Consider the following 8723-nt stretch of genomic DNA (forward strand, 5'->3'; position numbering starts at 1 on the left):
TTATTATTTTTTTTAAAAGGAAAAAATCTCTTTCAAGCCTTTGTACCTACTAGAACAAACACCGGTCGATTCCCGACGTGTCACACTCAATTGCGTCACAGTGTGACTCGTTGGGAATTCATCGAAATTTTTTTGCATTGTAGAAGATCAAGTCGGCCGAAAAAAAATTTTTAATGAATAAAAATGCCTTTTCGGCCCTGGCAAAAATAAATAATAGTTCAAAACTTCGTTTCTAATTGCCTAATTCTACGGTTATGACTCATGCCCGAGGCTAAATAGGTACGTATACGTAAATTAATTTATTAGATATTAAAGTGAATAATATTATTAAGATAACCTTAGTGAAAAGTAGGATTATCTACATTCTTATTACCTAGTAATTACCTTGAGATTTGTACATAATATTTGTTTTTGTCTATTTGTATTATTAAAATATTTATTAAAAAAAATTCTTTTTCATACTTAACTATATTTAGATAAATAGGTTCGTACGTATAGAATATTAGAAGTTACAATGTAACAAGTAAAACGAAATTATTGTGGTTTTAAAAATTAAAATCAATTTAGTTAACTATTAAGTACCTTGCTGTCTATATATAAATTAGCAAGTTTCATGAACAATATTAAAGTTAGTAATACTTAAATACAATTAAATGAACAATTTTAATAACTAGTTAGGTAGATCTAAGCTTATTTTTAAATAAATGGACGAAAAATTTCTCAAGTTCATTATTTTGGACATTTCTGCTGCATTAATAAACAAAACTGAATTTTTGAATTCATCAAGGAATGCTTTATATTGTCCAGACCGCGTGTGTCCATCGTATAAAACTGTCATAAAACCTACATCATCTTCAACGTGATCAAACCATCGATCGCCGGCGGGTCACTACTGAGCACGGGTCTCTTCTTCGAAAGAGAAGGGTTTGGTTCTACTTACTTAGTATACCATGCTGGCGTTGGCGTACTGCCGATTGGCAGACTTCACGTTTTACACACCTCCGCGAACATTATGGAAAACTCTCAGGAATGCAGATTTCCTCACGATGCTTTTCTTCGCCGCTATAGCAAGTGATATTTAATTGCTAATTGAAATGTTAGAGGTGCGTGCTGAGGAGTGAGGACTGCACAGTGCACCCACGACGAATAGAAGGCAAATGACTTAACTAGGTACTACACTACTACGACTTTGTATGTATAGGTAATAGTAATAGGTATGTTTAATTTTACATTTTATACTTATAACTGTTGTGAACAAAGCCTTTTTCTAATAAGCTTAGTTATATATTATTATTGTTTATTGTAAATGTTTTGTGATTTGTTTAAATACGATTAAATAATAAATATTGTTATTAATTATCTGAGCAGTTGTTTTTATTACTTACTAGAGGATTTTAGCCCCCGTAAACTCTTTGATTTTCCGGGATTAAAAGTAGCCTATGTCCTTCCCCGGGATGTATCCCAAGTCTGTACCTTTCACTAAAATTGGTTCAGCGGTTGGGCCGTGAAAACGTAGCAGACAGACAGCCAGACAGACACACTTTCTGTTCACTTTCATTTATAATATTAAGTATGTATTTAAATAACCTGAATTTACCCACCTGTTCCTAGAATAAGTATATTACCTTTAAAGTACCTATGACAACATTGGCTTTTATCTTTTTACTAAAGAATCGCTTGTTTCCTACCTTATCAGCGATCAGTCATAAATAACTCATAAACATAAAAAATGTTAGGAAATGAGATTATGTTACTTACAATGTTGATTGTAACCGCAATATCTCAAAATAACAGCTTATAACAGCGATAAAGTCCAAAGTAAAGCAAAATAAAGTATCTAGGATAACTACCTACTTGTACTTATTAGATATTATAGGAAATTAGTAACGATAGTAAAAAGGTAACTACCTACCTACCTACCAACTTCAATTTTCATTTTCCAGGATCAATAGTAGCTTATGCCTGCCCTGGGATGCAAGCTATCTCTTTGCCGAATTTCGTCAAAATCGGTTAAACAGGTGCACTTTGCATAGCTAGCAGACAGCAAGACACACTTTCGCTTTTATAATATTATGTAGTGCCTAACTACTAAGGTAAAGATGACGCCTATGACGAAATAAGTATCAAAAGTCTGGTCTCGCCGGTTTGCAAAGAGCCGGTTCATGAGATACTTGCAGCCCGCTGACAGATAGATAGGCGGACGGACGGACAAATGAAGCTTAGTATAATAGGGTTCCGTCAGCATCCTTCGGGTACGAAACGCTACCAATGGGCAACAAACTCAAGGTGTCCACTCATGTTTCTGTTGTAAATATGAAAATTAGGGGTCAATTTATAAATGACTTGGCAACCCTGATTTTCATCTAAGACCACAGACAACCAATAGTGTTTGCTGTTTGACAGCCAACCTTTACTTAGTCCCTTCTCTTGGGCAACCATGATGGCGGCATCGACATGTATTGATTAGCTCTCTGAATTAATTTGTTATACCTAATAAAAGTGATCCAGTTCATCCACTGCTAATCTGCGTTATTATTTCCCCATAACTCACAAGAGGTTATGGGCTGGAGCGACGCTGGAATTGGAAAGGTATTTTACGGTAACTGCGTCACGACCACGCCACGAGGTGAGCGGCGCGGCGTTTCTCGCAAAGCTTGTTTGCGTCAGCGATCTGCCACTTGTAAGTACGTCGTGAAAATATTGGACAATGGCTTCTGGAGCGTTAATTAACCATCTGCATCATCACAACTTACCGTTCGAAAAATTGGAAGGTATTAGTAACTACAACATATGGAAATTCAACATGCGCCACACTTTGATCATAGATGACTTATGGTCATGTATTGAAGGTACTGAGCCTGTCGACCCATCTAGAGATTTACGTGCTCTTGCCCGTATTAGTTTAGCTGTGAAGCCCACATGTGTGCAATATATTAGAAATGCAAACACAGCTAAGCAAGCCTGGGACAAATTAAGCGCAGTGTTCGAAGATAAAGGATTTGGCAGACGTGTAGCTTTATTAAGACAGCTGCACCGTGCTAGCTATGCAGATTTTAATAGTATGAATGCATACTTTGAATATATAACGACTCTTGTCCAGCAGTTGACTGATATTGGAAGAGCTATAGAAGATGCTGAGGTTGCAGAGATTATCTTGAGCGGCCTTCCACAAGAATATGATATAATTGTGTCTAGTCTCGAAGCTGTTGCCTGCACAGGTACAATTTCAAGTGATCTAGTCCGTACTCGGTTGTTGCAAGAAGAGCAACGCAGAGGCCGTACTGAGAGCAAAGACGACATGGCCCTGCTATCTAAGCAAAGGACTAAGAAGGTACCTGTTTGTCATTTTTGTCTCCGTCCTGGTCACAAAAAGTTTCAATGTTACAAATTTAAGAAGGAACAGAAAAGTAATCCAGGAACAGCACTAGCAGCTCAAAGTAATGGAGTATTCGAGAGCAAGGACTGGATTGTGGACTCAGGTGCATCAAGACATATGTGTAAGGACTTACAGTGGTTTATTAAGTTATCAAAGTGTGATAAGACTGTGCAAGTTGCTAACGGTAGTACCCTAAGATGTCTAGGTTATGGTGATGTTGTAATTCCAATGAAAAATAACAAATCACAGCTGGTAACAGATGTTCTGTATATACCTGACCTCTCAACTAATTTAATTAGTGTTTGTAAATTATGTGAGAAGGCTTTATCTGTGAAGTTTAGTAAAACTAGATGTTATGTTTTCGACGGGGAATTTCTTGTTGTTTCTGCCACTAGACAGGGGGGAATTTATATTTTGGACAATGTTTTATATGATTCACAGGAGCATTCTTTTGCTGCAAATAATGTGAATGCTGTGCCAACGCCACAAAGTTCGCTTGACACAGAGGGAGCCAAGGATACACCGGACTTATGCTTGTGGCATAAGCGGCTTGGACATTTGAGTCTCCGAGGGGTAAGTGTTCTCCGTAAACTTGCTGTTGGTGTTAATGCTAACTCGACTCAGCATGGTACAGTCACTAACCAGTGTGTGTCGTGCGTTGAGGGGAAGCAAGCAGTGCAAAAGTTTCCTAGGGGTGAAGCTAAACGTTCCAAGCAGTTGTTGGAGCTTTTACACTCAGATGTGTGTGGTCCAATGCCGGTAAGGAGTCTGGGTGGGTCTAGATATCTGGTAACGTTTACCGATGATTTTTCTAGAAAGTCATATGGCTATTTAATGAGATATAAATCTGAAGTTTTGTCCAAATTTAAGATTTTTAAAGCAACTGTTGAGAAACAAACTGGTTATTTTATTAAATGTCTGCGTACAGATAGAGGTGGGGAATATTGCAGTGCTGAGTTCTCCAAGTTTCTAAAAAGTGAGGGTATAGTCCATCAAACTACTGCTCCATATAGTCCATCTCAAAATGGTGTCTCTGAGAGGCTTAACCGAACACTTTTTGAGAAAGCTCGTTGTATGCTTCTTGAAGCAAATCTTCCTAAAGAATATTGGGGAGAAGCTATTTCTACAGCTATATATCTTAAAAATAGAAGCCCTACTGCAGCTGTTCCCAATAAAACTCCTGAGGAGGTATGGACAGGTCACAAAGTCAACCTGAGCCATCTACGTGTTTTTGGTTGCCGTGCTATGACACTCATTCCACAGGTGAAGAGAGATAAGCTTGATTCAAAATCTAGAAGTTGTATCTTTGTTGGCTATTGTGAGCATACTAAAGGCTATAGATTGATTGATCCCTTGAATCCTAAGCAGATTATTGTTTCTCGGAATGTAATATTTTTTGAAAACCAGTTTATAAACCACTGTGACAGTCATTCTAATTTAGATAGTAATATTCTTATTCATAGTGATGTAGGTATGCAAAGCAACCGAATAAGTGATAATAATATTAATATGGACATGCAAAGCAATGATCCTATTGAAAATAATAGCTGTGATAATAATAATATTAATATGGATATGCAAAGCAATAATCCAAATGAGAATAATATTGATATTTCTTGTGATGACAGTAATGGCAGCAATGATACTGGCCTTACTAGTAAGAATGATTATTCTAGCCAAAATCTTGATGATGAGGTGTTTTCTTCTCCAATTTCAGGTGAGTCCTCCTTCCAAAGTGCAGAGGGGACTGCAACTAGTGCAACTAGTGATGGAGAGAGTAACGAGTCAGACATCACTGTAAGTAACGAAACAGTCGTTCGAGGGGAAGATACAGTACTAGAGGTTCCTAGTTCTAGCTGCGAGCGACCTGTTCGTTCTACTCGTAATAGAAAACCGGTAAGATTCCAAGATTATGATTTATCTGATTCATCAGACTTATCTTTTTTGGTAAATGGTTTTATTTATGACGAACCTCAATCTTTTGATGAGGCAATGGCAAGTCCTAATAAAGATTGTTGGCTCACTGCTATGAGTGAAGAGTACAATTCTCTGATTAAGAACAATGTTTGGGAATTAGTGGATAGACCAAAGGACTGCAATATAGTTAGTTGTAAATGGGTTTTTAAACTGAAATCTGATGAATCTGGTAACTGTACAAAGTATAAAGCTCGTCTTGTGGCAAGAGGGTTTAGTCAAAAGTCTGGTGTCGATTATACAGATACTTTCTCACCAGTTGTAAGACATACTACACTTCGAATTTTATTTTGTATTGCTAATGAATTAAATATGGACATAGAACATTTGGACATAAATACAGTCTTTTTACATAGTAAGCTTGATGAAAGTATATATATGGAACAGCCTGTAGGTTTTTCTAGTGATAAGACCAAAGTTTGTTTCTTAAAGAAAAGTTTGTATGGTCTTAAACAGGCAAGTAGGCTGTGGAATAATAGTGTTAATGTTTTATTGACTAATAATGGCTATGTACAAAATAATTGTGAGCCATGTGTTTATATGAAAAGAAATGACAAGCAACTAACGATTCTAGCATTATATGTTGATGATTTTTATATCTTTACTAATAGCTCTAAGGAAAAGGACAAATTGTATAATTTACTAGAATCAGAATTTAGTTGTAAACGCTTAGGTAGTATAAAGAACTGTTTAGGCATAAAAATACATAGAGATAGAACTAGTGGAACTATTGTATTTGACCAATCAGACTATATTGTGAAGTTGTTAGAACGTTTTGGTATGACAAATTGTAAAAGTGTATCTACACCGATGGTTGTTAATAAACTGGAGAAAGGCTCTGGTGATAATATTTTAGATGACACTGTTTATCCATATAGAGAGTTGATTGGATGCCTAATGTATTTGTCAGTATGCTCTAGGCCTGATATCACTTATGCTTTAAGTTATTTAAGCCAATTTAATACAGCATTCACACGAGATCATTGGTTGGCTGCAAAAAGGATATTAAGATATTTGCATGGTACCATAAATAAAAAATTAGTTTTTGTTAAATCGGGTACTTTTGATATGTCAGTGTTTGCAGATGCTGACTGGGCCAATGATGTCGTGGACAGGCGGTCTTATAGTGGTTTTGTTGTAAAGATTGGCGACTCCACTGTATGTTGGGAGTCGCGCAAGCAGCGATGCGTTGCGCTTTCAAGTACTGAAGCTGAGTACTTAGCCCTAAGTGATTCGTGCAAAGAAGTATGTTTTATTAGAAATTTTTTGTTTGAAATTTTTGATAAACATTATTGTTGTAGAATCTTTAGTGATAATCAAAGTGCACTAAAATTGCTTGAGACTAGAGAATACTGCCACAAAAAGACTAAGCATATTGACCTTCGCTATCATTTTGTAAAAGATTTTGTAAGGAATAAGGATGTTAGTGTTAACTATTTACGGTCTGATAATATGTTGGCTGACTTGTTTACAAAGCCCTTGTCTAGCTTTAAATATTTGGGTTTTGTTAATGACTTGGGTATGAAAAGTACAGAGTCATAGGGATTTTTAAGTTTGATCTTTTTATTAGTCAGTCATTTGGAATATAAAGGTTTTGAGATGATTGGTTCACAGTCATGCTAGACATGAGATAGACAATGTGGAGATTGTTGTATTTAATTAATCTGAGTTATTAATGTTTAATGTTGTTCTACATTGTAATGTTTTTCTCATGTTACGCATGAGGGGAAGTGTTGTAAATATGAAAATTAGGGGTCAATTTATAAATGACTTGGCAACCCTGATTTTCATCTAAGACCACAGACAACCAATAGTGTTTGCTGTTTGACAGCCAACCTTTACTTAGTCCCTTCTCTTGGGCAACCATGATGGCGGCATCGACATGTATTGATTAGCTCTCTGAATTAATTTGTTATACCTAATAAAAGTGATCCAGTTCATCCACTGCTAATCTGCGTTATTATTTCCCCATAACTCACAAGAGTTTCAAGGTGTAGGTAAATGTGACAAATCTCTTACATTAAGGATTGATATTGGGATTCTTGGGATTGATCTTGGGCCATCTTAGATTAGGGATTGATCCAATCCTTAATCTAAGATTGCCCTGTTCCTCTTCTAAGCATAAAGCTCAACCTAGCTAGGTAGGTCTAATCAGTGACATTTTAAACCTACGGTCACTCGGAGTTCAGGCTTTGAAAACCGTACGTTCCAACCTTATAGTACTTGCAAACTTGCAAATTAAAAAAAGTATCACAAATATTCATTCAAATGATTCAAAAGTACTTGTAAAAGTCCATCAATAAAAGTCTAAATTGAATAAAAATATTTTGAATTTAGGTTTCACATATAAGTAGGTAGATAAATGATGCCACAATAGTAGGACGATGATGTAGCTGCTTAGTTGACGATAAAATAAACCTTTCACAACTTTCATGTTTTACATAACTTTTCGAACATTCATTATGAATGCACTATGACTCATATAAATTTTATGAAAATGAAACCGATATTGATTACAAAAAACCGGGCAAATACGAGTCGGACTCGCACACGAAGGGTTCCGTACCATCGTACAACAAATAAAACTATGTACCTACCTACTTTTTAATTTTTTTTTTAATTTGTATGGCAGCCATTCTGAATTTTTTATTATTTGTTGTTAGAGCGGCAATGAAAATGAAAAATATCTCTACTCTCTATATCGACTCTCTGTCTCTACTTAATACGTTTCATGAGGTAGACTTCGGCCCGCTGTCAGAGACGGATGGACAGCGGAGGCTTAGTAGGTAATATAAGAAGGTCCTGTTGGCACCCTTCGAGTACGGAACCCCAAAAAAGAATGGCGACGCCACAACATTGCTAAGTATCCGTGAAATGTTTTCTTCAAGTCGAATTAACGCAACGAACGTGACCCGATAAGCTGTCGCCATATTGTTATTAGATTCTAAAAAACCAGCCAAGTGCGAGACGGACTCATACATGAAGGGTTCCGTAGTATCGAACAAGATAAAACACTTTTTAATTCTTTTGTGTAACCACAAATCGCTACCTGCCTAATTTTAATGATCCTAGTACCTAATACATCCAACGGGAAGTACCTAATCTATACAGGTTTCGATTCCCTTGACAGGTCTTGAACTCTTGAATCTTAACTTACACGACAGACAAACAGATCTGATAGTCATACGATAACGAAGTGATCCTATAAGGGTTCATTTTTTCTCTGGCCAAACGGAACCCTAAAAAACAAACGATTTTAATTAACTTCAGGTTCAACCTGCCGAACATTACGATATATTATAGGACTATCGTCAATTTTATTACACACATTTTATCTATCACATTTACATTTTCTTTTTCGAATTTCCCTATT

This window comes from Maniola jurtina, chromosome 10 (genome assembly GCF_905333055.1).
Source record: "Maniola jurtina chromosome 10, ilManJurt1.1, whole genome shotgun sequence".
In the NCBI taxonomy this organism is placed as follows: domain Eukaryota; kingdom Metazoa; phylum Arthropoda; class Insecta; order Lepidoptera; family Nymphalidae; genus Maniola; species Maniola jurtina.